Below are 13,441 nucleotides of genomic sequence, written 5' to 3' on the forward strand. Positions count from 1 at the left end.
TGCTCGATCGGACGTATTTCAATACAAGTTCAGCATAATCATATGACAAAATAGTGGACGGAGATTTTCCATCCATTTCTGTTATTGGAAAAACGTATATCTACATATAACACTAATCCCAAAGAGCATCAAAGCAGAGAGTTTGTCATTTCGAAGTATTAGAAATGCCTTTGTTTTAACCCTTTGAACTCCATTTATCTTTTTGAAATACCAGCAACATTTTATAATCGTAAATATTTATTTTATTTCAGCACGCGTCAGAAATCGTTTAAAAAAAAACTTAAATAATCATAACGCTGATACCTAATACGACACAATTTTTTTTTTAAATGGCGAAGATCAATCTTTCTTCTTCTTCTTCAGCCTTTTGTCTTCTGCTGCTGGATATAGCTTCTTCCATATTCTTCCATTTCTTTTGTTCGATTCTTGCTTGCAGCCAATTTTTACCCCCTACAGCGGCCATCTCGTTGGACCATATTTTTTGAGATCTTCCGACGCATGTCTTATTATCTTAAGGTCTCTATCATTAAATTTTAGGGGTCCATCTTGCGGAGTCTTGTCTCGTTACATGTCCTGCCCATTGCCACTTCAGTCTCGCTATTATCCGCTATTCTGGTTCTGTTCCAAATTTCCTCATATCTTATTCTGTCTCTTAGGCTTAGCTTACCAAGCATGGATCTTTCCATGGATCGCTGTGTGCATTTGTGCTCTCCGCATTTCTTTTTGTAAAGACCATGGTCTCTAATGCGTATGTAGTCATTGGCAGTATACATGATTCATATTTTTTTTCTTTTTAGACAAATCGGAATTTCTTTATTTTTTCTAAGTTCAATGGTTTGTTAAAAAATAAAAATAATCACTGAAGTCTCTCATTCCTGGCAGAATGAAATATTGATTTTAATGGATATTTAAACTGCAACGTTTAATTATTCATGGACTGATGCATTAAGTGCAGGACTGATCTTTTACCTTTATGTAACAGATGGTTAATACATGCTGCATTTGTTTTATAAAAGCAGGACTCTGGTACGGAAAGCGGATTGATGATAATGATTTAGTGAAAATTTCTCAGTTTTATAAATATTACGATAACAATGTATTTAACAATGTAATCCTCAATCTTTTACGTACCAAAACGACCGTTTTACAATGCAGTTGGGGCTTTTTAACATTTTTTACGAAAGCCGGTGTTTTTTTTCTCTTCGAAAATCATCCTCATTTTTATCATTATTATTAATTCCATCTTCGCAACCAGTTAGAACACACGGTGCTTACAAGTCTTCTTTTGGCCTTTCTGCTTTCTGCCAGCTACTGAGCATCTTCTTAAATCAGATTCTAGTCACGTGTGTCTAAACGTTACGGAATTTAATCAGGTACATATGCGTCCAAAGAGAAATTTAATAGAAAACTCACTTTGTTCGTGGACAGTCGCCGATGGTCGCTATTGGAGTTGAAAGGGTTGACTTTTGATGTTTGTCAAATAAAATTCTTTTTGCAAGCTCAAAGCCTTGTTATAGAGTATTTCACTAGATAGTTTGATATCAGTACTGTTGAAATCAATCATTTTTTCACCATTCCCTCTCCGCACCTAAGGGTGTATAGGGTACTGAATAGGTACACTAATCGCAGCGTAGCTTGATCATTTTTCGCTACATGAAGGTAAGATGATTAGTCTTACGCTTCAGGTACCAGTCTAGAGGCTATGAAGTATTCTAGTGTAAAAACACTCTTTTAAATAAGTACGTCATATCAACCATGTCAGGAATAGAACCCGAGACCTCTTGCATGGTAAACAAACAAACTGACCATTTCACCACTAGGTCAACAAATGTAATTTGTATTTAGAACTTACAAAAAATCCTTGCAATCTGCACAGATTTTGGTTGGAGTGGTTATAATTATTTGTTTTGAATTTTGTTCTTATTTCTTAGTTTTGACTTCTAAAACTTAATAGATAATATTTTTAATTTTTTTTTTTTAAATGCTGCTGTAAATTTACCGAACACACAAAAACTTTTCATTTGTACTCGTATTTGATGCACGAGTGACATATAATATACAATGTCAACTTTTTTGTTATAATTAAAGCGTATAAAGTCTTATGCAGCACGATTTCTACACTCGTGCTCGCTTTCGATTTCAAGAACCAAAGATTCAAGCCACTTTCTGTAAAAACCGTATTTTTCAAAAAGGTTGGTTACGCCACATGTACTGTTTGTGTTTGTATATAGCATATTTACTGAATTGCGGCATAAGATTTATTTGCTACATACCGGACCCTGGTAAAAATTTTGTAATTATTGCTGTGGGTACAATATTCCGGACATAATAACAACCGAACTGTCACCGAGTGAACATGTGAATTCCTATTCCCAGCGCGATTGCGATTAATAATCCATTGTGTTGTGTTATCGCATATTATTAATCAAGAAACCGACCAGTGCCGATCCTTCCTGCCCACAGGATCTAATCCTGCCTGCCGCAAGAAAAGTTCCGCATCAATAAAGAGCCAAGGACCCCAGTACAAAGTAAGTAATTGCATTAATTTGTATTAGGGTCCAGTGGCAAATAATGTAAAGATAACGCAAATCCGCGAACCAGTAATTTGAGCGTCCATCAGCTTCTGGCTAGTGACGCGATCAAAGGTATTTTGAATAATTTGGTATTTTGTATGATGCCAATATTTTGAGGTCAAAATCAAGCTGAGAAACTAACATGAATAATTGTCAACTTTACCAATGTCCTTATCTTGAAAGTGTTTATTGGAACTTGTATGTCTGTCTCGGGCAGTAATTAAAGTTTAAAAATTCAGTTTTCTTTATTGTTTTAAATGCACTTTTCTGTTTTAAATCTAAACGTAATTTTTCAAATTTGGTAAGCACTACTCCATTTGCTTTTTCAGGATTTTTATCTGAGAATAGCCATCTAGCGGAAGACACTCATCCATTGTTCTGGTTTTATTTCACACACAGAACTGTACTCTTCATCCGCCGGGTTACAGACCAAATTGAATAAATCAACTTAAAATTCATTTTTATACATGATTCAATAAAATATTAATACTAGTAAACTTTTTTTTTATTTTCACCGTTTAAAACATATTCCTTGTATCCTTCCTGGAATTTTGTATCACGACTTCGGCGAATATCAACAAATTTGTACCGGGCGGACGATCAAATCAGCGTAAATTACAGAGTCATAGATGTTTTTTCCCCGCTCATGATGTAAGATCTTTCGACTCTGCATTCGTGTTTTTTTGCCAAAGCGTCTTCTAATATGACACGTACCGCGTAATAATAATAGCACGAACCGGATACACTGACCTAGAGCCGCATAAACGGCGAAGTTAAATAACCCAAGATAAATTCATGGCATCCTGAAACTGTTATGATTATTCATTTTATTTTATTACTGGGTATAATCATCGCCATTCCCTTTCCGCACCTAATGCTGCTACACCAAATGTACACCAATCGCAGCGTATCTTGACAATTTTCGTTATATGACGGTAAGATGATCAGACTTACGATTCAGGTACCAGTCCACGGACAATGAAATATTTTTTTTTTTAATATTTCATATCAACCATGTCGGGAATCGAAAATCCGAGACCTCTTGCATGGTATGCAAACGCTCTGATCATTACAACACGAGGCCACTTGATATACATAATTTGATAATTTACGTCATTCTCGGTGAAAAAATCATTTAGACGTATTTATAAATCAATTTTTTTTTAATATCCTGTATGTGTTTTATGTCGATTGAATAGGATCGTGGTCCCGTGGCTAGCGACTCAGATGCACGGATCAAAGGTCCATAGTTCGAATCCCACTCTACCCCAACTTGATTCCCATTTTCTAATAATGAATTATTTACAACTCGCTGAAAATGGCCTACAAAATGAAATATTTCTTTCAAAAAACTTGTTAATATTTTCCCAAATAAATATTTCAATTATCTATATATTTTTTTAATTAATGTTATAAATTCTTATTTTTGTCACATTAGAACAGAAATGGAGAGAATTTAACAGAAGGTAATATGGCATTTACAGGGATTATGATCTCTCATTAATTGGTTTAAATAGCCACTTTACATATAATGTGTACCATTATGTTTGAACATCCATATTTCTTTCATTTTTCTGAAATCTGTAAAATGTTTTCATGCGTTATCTAGTATGTAGATGAAACAGTATCGTCAGATTAATCTCAGCTTGACGCTGTAATGCTATCCAAAACGTTTGAAAAAATGCAAATGACCAACGACATAATAACCTGCTGGTGAAATATAATATGTCTATTTGTACATTATTTTACTGAAAATAAATGGTTGACACAATTATCGTTTGCGTGTTTATTATTAATCTATCTATTCATCAGGTTTCAACGTTATTGCCAAATATGTATTATTTTTCCCACCCTTAACGATGTTTAATTCATAATCTCTCCTGAGCATTGTTTCCCCCCATGTCATTTCTGGCCCCTACCATTCGCATCGATATTTTCCAGTCAGACACACGTTTGTTTCACGAATAACAATGAACTTTGTCGGCGACGAAACAAGGATTTGTGCATTGTTGGCGTGAAATTTCTGAAAATTTATCGATTTAAATAAAGCTAACTGACAGGACAATGAGACATATGTTTAGCAGTCTTCAATATCATATATATAATATTTCCTCTTAGCTTTGCTAAACGCTGTATAAAACAAAATACGCAGCAGCATTGGGAGAAGCATTACCGCGTTTCTTCTACAGGTAAAATCACTCAAATGTTTTTCCCAACGCTGGCTGATGCAGCAAACTTCCGTCATCATCACCAAAGTACTTTCGAAACGACCCAAATTTTTACCGGACACGGAGCTATGAGAAGTTATCTATATAGGTTTAAATTAAGGAATGATGACTATTGTCCATGCGATGATATTTCTTCACAGAGTATAGAACATCTGTTATTTCAGTGCCTATTTTTCAGTTTGCAACGCCATAATCTTGAAGCAAAATGCAGGAAAGATGGAATATCCTTAACAGGTATCCACACTGTAGTTAAAAGTAGTTATCACGCGCCATTGTTCTTGAACTTTGCAACAATGGTGATTGTACTCATAAAGGTAATAAACCATAATCAGTGATCGAACATCCCATTTCCAAGACAAACAAAAACTTTTTTTTCCGAGTACCTTAGCCTTGTACATGATACGTAAGGCTACTAAATACAGGGGTCCAAATATATATTTAAAAAAAATAAAAAAAATAACTGACCGAAATTCGATCAAATCTATTGTAATGGACATCAAAACAGATATCCAGAAGCTACGATGCAGACATCAGGACGTGTACATTGGCTGGATACGGGGACACTGCGGAATCCTTGGCAATGAAAAGGCTGACGAAACGATTCGTGAGGCTACGTTCAAGAAGACAGCCCCCGATTTCCCGCTCAGTTTTGCCAAAAGGAAAATACGAAGCAGGACCTTTCAAATCTGGAACGATCGTTATTTGAGTGAGACTACCAGAAGTATAACTAAAATGTTTTTCCCTACCATTTTCCATGCCTACGATTTCAAGATAATGCAGAATGCTGGCTTCGAGCTCACCCAGATACTAACGGGTCATAGTGGGTTCATGAGCTACCTGCATAGTTTCAAGCTCTCCGAGATAGACAGCTGCCCATGCGACGATGAAACTCCTCAAGATGTCCCTCACCTGTTGATGCGTTCAGCTTTCAAAGGCAACAGCTGGAGGCACGATGCAGAAGCCTGAGTGAGGATCTACGCAACATCCCATCGATAATAGGTACCGCCTCCTTAATCTGCATAGAGTTTGTATTCCTTAGGAATATTTATAATAACTTTCCTCTATGTGCAGCGGACAGAGAGTCTTCTAGGACTCTATAACAGCTGCGGGTGGATGGTGAGCTTAAGGATCTCCCCTCAATGTGCCTTATAGACAAAATTTGAACGAGATGCAAGGAAAAACGAAAGTCAGAACATACCCATTATTTGGCCCATTAGTGATGGAAAGACATGGCCTCGGGCAAGTCAATGACAATGGTAAAAACCAGATAGAATTTGCCATCATTAAACTTTTGTCATTGATGGTACCCTTTTTTCTCATAAATATACTTGGACTTCTCCTGATGGAAGAACAAAAGCGCAGCTACATCACATACTTTTTGGCCGTATTAACCGAAAAAAACACCCAGCTGTCGTGACTTATGGAGGGGCCGACATTTATAGTGACCAAGATCTGACTGCTGCTCAAACGTATTTCAAGATCTCCTCGAAAGACAGTCGACGTGGAGAAACATCAGGTCACTGTAGATAAGCTAAATAGGTACTCCGCTTACCGAGGTTTAAAAATTAATATTGCAAAAATCCATGTACTGTGTAATACTTTGTGTCTTGATGCTCAAAATTTCCTTACTGTCAAACCAAATCATCTAAAGGGTCGAGAGTTTCAAATACCTAGGAGTATATGTTACAGAAGATGGCAGCTTTCAAAAATATTCCATTCAACATTAGAAAAGCTGTCTGGAGGTTAGATATTTAATCAATAAAAACCAAATGCCGCCTGCATAACATTTATTTTTCTCTACGGATGCTAATCGTGGCACCTCACTAGTGTCCAAAACAGCAAAATTCAGAATTTTGAGAATAGATGTCTCAGAAAAATCTTCGGTGTGCAGTGGTTTGAGGAATGAAGTAATAAGAGAACGGACGCAGAAAACTCAGGTGACAACTGTCGTCAAGCGGAGGCGATACGGTTGGCTAGGCCATGTACTGCGGATGCTGCCTGAGAGCCTTAACCACGCTTGCCTACTTAACGAGGCATCAGGTTCTGGACGTCCTGGACGTCCACTGCTGGACCTCATTTATTTTGCCACACGCAGAGTATTAAGCGCTGTATGAAGATAATGACAGGAGTTTAGATAACAGTAACTTAGCAAAAAGCAAAAGATAATGTTATATGGGCAAAAAAATTGTCACGAATAATTACCGTTATTAATTTGACAGTATAAAACGAAACAAAGCGTAAAAATTGCTTTCATTTTCATGCACTTCCTTATTTAGAAAAATCTAAATATTTCGGTTTTTTTATTTTTTTAAAAACATTGAATAAATCAAAGATGTTAAACACATGTTATTCTTAGCAATTATTGCTTTCTTATTTACGTAGATAGTTTTATTTTCATGTCAAAGTAAAATTCGGTATTTTGTGATGACTGAAAATTGTATTGAAAAATACCCAAACGAATAACTTATATGTACTTCAAACATCGCATTGATTGAAGGCCAAAAGTAGTAAAATTTTTACGTTCAATGTGATCCAAAGTGCAACTTTTTAGACCCCTTCCGTGATTTTGTCGAAGGAATGCTAGTCGGAGGAAAAAAGGATTAACTGCTTTTTAGATAAAAAAAAATATGTAAATATTTATTCAAAAAAATCTGTTTTTGGAAAAAAAAGTTGGATTTGTTTAAAGTGAGGAATGAGGAATGTTGCCCTGAAGTTTTCACGGTCTGGCCCTGAAACACCATGTATAAACATTTTATGATGTAGGTACTATAATAACGATTTGCTAACAAACCACCATTAACTTCTATTTTATATACGTAAAATACCGTATATAGAATTTTACTGTTAAATATTTATTTTTTTATATTGATTTATTTTTTGCATGTCTTGATTCATTATACCTACTGTTAAATTTTATATTCAAAAAGGTGCTTGTACCGTAAATTTAATAAATAAATAAAAATAATAGTTTAAAGGACTCGGGCTTGGAGGGCCGATTTAGGAATATGAGATCACTCAGTACCCCCTCAACAAATAGGCAGGCTCTTTGAAGTCATGGGCTTGGCGAGAATCAACTAACAGGCACCCGTTACAATACATCTACTCATGTTGCAGTGATGCCAGAAGCCAATAATTTAGCACAGACCTCCCGAATCCCTCCACCCCTTCCCCCCACCGTGTCTATATTGTGTAAGTCTTATTTTCACACTCGACTTTTTCCATTTTTTGATGGTGTGCGTTGCTTGTCGGTTGGCCACTTTCCCTGTTCGTGATTTTGATAAAAATATTACTGAGCGAAACTCACTAATTAAATAGCAAGCGAAACGAGAATCTATTTGCGGCCGCTGGTAAAGGAACAAAAAAGGTTTCAAATAAGTTGGAGTCCCAGCAATATGATATGAGATGAGATTTGTTTTATTTGTAAACGCAAATTGGCTCTCCTGTAAAGTTGGCTACATATTTTAACCTTTGCAGCGTCAATATTATTAATTGGTATGCGGGATGTTTTAAAACATGGTAGTAGAAATGTTGTAGCACGTATCCTACTGTGAAGATGAAATAGTTAAAAAAATGCTTTCAAATCGGCAACAATTTATCAGATATTTTGGTGATGCCACATAAAAAAACGTTCCCAATTGTGAGGAACAAAAATTGTTTATTTATTATGCAAAATTTCATAAGGTACCTTTTATTCCTTGTGAAATTTTGATTTTTCGCATTTCACTCGACACAAATAAATTAATGATATTTTGTTCAATAAATAATCACTTTCGTTTTTATTTGTGTTTTATTTAATGTAATGGTGAATTTTTTTCTCAATCTCGTAATTAGTGTAGATTTTTTTTTAAAAATTGAATTACTAAAAACATGACAACCTCAAAAAAAGTAATTAAAATTAAAAATATATAAAATTAAATAAAAATTATTGTTAAAAAAAAATCATTAATTAAGAGAGTGAGAGACGTTTGGTTTAGTCGGGCGCCAGTTATCCGTAAAGAATAACAATTAGATTAAAGTTGCATTCAGTTTAATTATGTCAATGTGGAGGGGTAAGAAAGGAATAAAGATAAAATGTGGAAATTAAATGTATTTAAATTAAATTATGAACAATATCTAACCTAGCTTAGAAGTAGACTTAACCTACTTAAACCATAAACTTAAAATTAACCTGACGCCATGATGCGGTGCGCGGCGTGGTGACGCGAAGGCGGCGTGGGTCCTTGGCGTGCGGCGTGGGCACAGGACGCGATGGGGGCGGCGGCGTGATACATCGAAGGGGGAGGCGGCATCTGGCTGCGGCGACAGGGGTAGCTGGGACGGCGGCGTCCAGCTGCGGTGAGGTATGCCGCGAGGACGGCTCGTCATGAGCGGCGGCGTGGCTTCCTGTCCCATGGCGGGGCATGAGAAGTGACGTCGGGTGCGTAGAGGGACGCACGACGTGGGCGGCTCGTCATGAGCGCAGCGGCGTGGGCGCGTTGGCGCGTGGGCGCGTGGGCTGCGTCACCGTGGTGCGGCGACGTGAGCGCGTGGTTTGCGTCGTAGGCGGCAGCGTTGGGGCTACGGCGTCAGGGCTGGTTAGCCAGCGCGGTGGTTTCTCTCCTGGGCTGCCGACTGGGTTGCTGACTGGGCCACGGGGATGGCAAGGCACCCGCCCGTGACCCTTGAGGTCAATTGACGCAGAAGAAGAGAGTCCGAGAAGAGCGTTCCGTAGAAGAGAGTTTAAGTGGAAGAATGTCCAAGTGGAAGAGAGTCTAACAAGGAAGAGAGTCTAACAAGGAAGAGAGTCTAACAAGGAAGAGAGTCTAACAAGGAAGAGAGTCCGGGAAGCGGGCGTCACGGTTTTTATCATCTTTTAGACGTCCCCCCTTCCCGGTTGGTCTCGTCGCTCTGATTGGCGGGCGCACGTTTCGGTCGGGGCGGTCTTCCCTTCCCGCCAATTCCGTCTTTCCCGCCAAATGATTTTCTTAAAACTTATTCTACTACTTAAATATTAAATTAACCTAGTCTTATAATTAACTTATGATAAGAATCGGAATAATCGGCGAGCGTGCACGAGAATAGGTATGAAAGTAGAAGAAGCGAAGTCTATATGCTGAGATAGAGTGACGTGGCGTTCCATCCTCTCTACCTACTTTTACGGGGGAACGGCGTGATGGTTGCTGTTATAATTTTCATGTAAATTGTAAAATATAAATATGTTGTTTATGTAAATTAAGTGATTTGGATTTTAAAATATAAATATTATTTTAAACTATTATTATTCGCGTTTTTAAAAGTGTCCTGAGCTTCACAAATATTGACATGTGGCTGGTTCTTGGGGGTACCTTCTCGGCAAGAACAATAGGCTCCCGATTGCCTGGGCGAACGGACTTTTATTACCTTCAGCGACCCTTGCGAAAGGCGCAATTCGGGTCCTTGTTGGTTCCAAAATAATCTAACGGTATTTATTAAAATAGAGACGCGTTCACAATAATTATTTTTAAACGAGAAATTATAGAATTGATGGATTTGGCACAGCGGTACTTTCGGTCTATTTCAAACATTTACCTACATTAGTCGATTACAGAGATACCATTCATAGTAACTCAACCAGAAACGATCAATGCCTGTGAACCAAACCCTACTCGCTAGAAAATCCTTGTTGAGTCGGGAAACTTGCAATGCATTCTCAAACATACACACACATACACACCCTCACACATACATATATATTCACACATATTTACATAAATATTTTTTTTATTTTTTTTTTACTAATTTTTCACGCCCTTAAGGCTTTTACATGCGTAGAAGTTACAATATAAAGAAATGAACGATTGAACTCTGTTTAGAAGTATTGAGTTAATAAGTAGTAAATAATATTACACAATATATTATATTACTTATTATTGTTATTTCTCTTACATTATACATTTTTATATATAGACACATATCGGTCATTCACATGTATACTTTTGAATTATATAAATGTCTACGTAGTTGTACATTTTCATGAAATATTGAGAAATAATGCATTTAAAAATATTGGGGTATTCGTAATATTTACAATATTTAAATAATTATCTTTTTTTACGAATGTTTTGACAAAAGACTTTTTTTGTATAACCCAATTCTCTTTACAAATAAAAATAGCTTGAACTTAATAAATTACTTTTGAGTTAATCTATTAAAATCATTGAAGATAGGGAAAAAAACTGATAATAGCAATATCTCCGATTTAAACAATTTTCTCAATTGCTTTATAAAGTTTATAACCAGTAGATACTAATGTAGCGGATTAATCTAATCTTCTAGATTTACTTATTTCAAGATTTTAACCTGAGAATAGTTATCAAGGCCAAAATAAACTTTGTTCACTGGCCACGGTAGTTTAATGAGCTATCTTCACCGCTTTAAGCTCTCAGAAATTGATAACTGTCCATGTGATGACAAGACACTCAAGGATGTCCCTTTATCAGCTTAGAGCGCATGCAGCAAGAGACACGATGTAAAAGTCTGAACAAGGACCTAAGAGATATCGCACATAGAAAGGCAATTGTCAAAAAAAATCAAATAGAACACAAAATTCCTTATACCGTCAAATAAAACGAATAGTGTCTCTTGATATCTGTCGATAGAAGGCTTCTCCTAATTGAGTTTTCTGTGGTTTCTCTTCAGTAAGCAAATGCAAAGAAGTTCCTTAACAAGGCCACTCAATATCTTGACTATCCCGCTAGATCCTCTCACAATAATTAAAGCAGTTAAAAAGAACAAACCTATTGCAGTCAATATAAACCTTGTACAAATTGTACATAATTAGCCACTTACTTTTTTTTTAAAGTCCAAAATAATGTTCCAGGGCTTGGGTTTTTTTTCATACAGAGAAGTGTGTTTTTAATTCCATCTGTAAATATGTTATTTATAACTAAAATAGTATTATATAATTTTCAACATATTAAAACAGAGAATAAGAACGTTTGAGAGAAGGAATATAGAAGTCTGGGCATGTACAGGGCTCACGACCAGTCATTGGCATCTCTGTTGAAATATGTGAATATTGACAGCTCCCTAGGAAGTTGAATCTAGTCCTTGTCTAAAAAAATTTGGACAAACTTAAAATATTGTCAATCATCATGTAAATTTAATAGTGTTGCATATTGTAACGCTATTTCATTATAATTAAAACATTAATCAGTTTTTTTAAATATTATTTGTCTTTATTGTGGTTACACGAGTTTTACACTAAGCCGTTGAATCAAGTAGACAAAAAAGTTAATGGTATGTATTTATCAAAGTGTGGTTTGTCTAATTTGATACTGGTTTGCAAAATAATTAAGAGACAAAAGAAAAGGTATTTTTATTACATTACCTACTTAATAATTCAATTTAAATTACATAACGCAATGTAAAGAACTTTTCACTTAATCACAAAATAAAATATTTTTAAATACGAGTATTATAGCATTGTATTTAAAATTATAATTACCTAGAACATCGGGTGCTCGGACTCAATGCGGATTTTTTAGTCAGTCGGGGCAAGTTCATAGGCATGAGTCGTTATTGAGTGTCACTTCATCGTATATTTTCAATCGTCCATTTTTTTGTTTTTGTTTAGGTTATTTGGTGATCTTTTCGTATTTGCCGAACTGGAGGCATTATACTGAAAATTGTACAGGTAAACTTTTTTTTTTAGATCATTGCCCACGGCTTGATCCTTTTGTTTAAGTGAATCGTAATATTAACAAGCAAGGTAATAGCGCGTGGTTTTATAAATATACTGTCATTCGCCAACTTAAAATAAGGCAAGATAATGGGAAATAAAATCTAAATAAAGTATATGTATACTTTTGTTCTTATAAATATTAAAAATCACACCATCATTCCCCTTTCCACGCCCAGACGTGCATTGCATGAAGGTTAGGTGATCAGTTATACTTTTCAGGTACCAGGAATAATATAATTTTGCAACTCAAAGTTTTAATACAATTGAATGCCAGGAATTGAACCCAGGACCTCAAGAATGGTAGGCGAACGAGGCGAACTTATCCCGACTTCCTTATTCAGGACTTTTAACTGAGGGCAGCCATTGAGACGAAAACACTCGTCCAGAGTTCTGGTTCTATTTGACACACAAACCTGTATTATTCATTCGCCTGGACACAGATATTATATGTATTGGGAAAAAGATTTATTAAATTATCAAAAATTTAAAGTGTGAAATGACATTAGACTTAAAAATTATTATGAAAAATATCAATCTTCATTATCTTTCTACGTTAACTATTGGAATTCAATTTGAAATTGAAATAAGCAGTATGATGTTAACCAAATGTATTTGTCTTCCTAATTTTTCAAGATTTTACAGAAAGTTTAACATAAACATAGTATAGGTATTAAAAAAAAAAAAGGATTTTTAATTCGAATGAAATTTTTTGAAATAGTTACTCCATGGAAAAACATGAAAAAACTTATAATTTTTCACGAAGATCTGAAACAAAGCTTTTTTCTCAAGTGGATGGCATCAGACTGACCCTTCTGCTTATGGTTAATCATCTTTTTTTTAAATTGAATTTCTAGTATTTTAATTAGTGTTGTGTATTTTTTTTTTTCATTTTAAATTTGTGATATTGTAAATTGTTTCCTCCCTTTGTATATGTAAAA

This window comes from Micrasema longulum, unplaced genomic scaffold (genome assembly GCF_059751315.1).
Source record: "Micrasema longulum isolate JH-2025_06_02 unplaced genomic scaffold, ASM5975131v1 h1tg000097l, whole genome shotgun sequence".
Lineage (NCBI taxonomy): Eukaryota > Metazoa > Arthropoda > Insecta > Trichoptera > Brachycentridae > Micrasema > Micrasema longulum.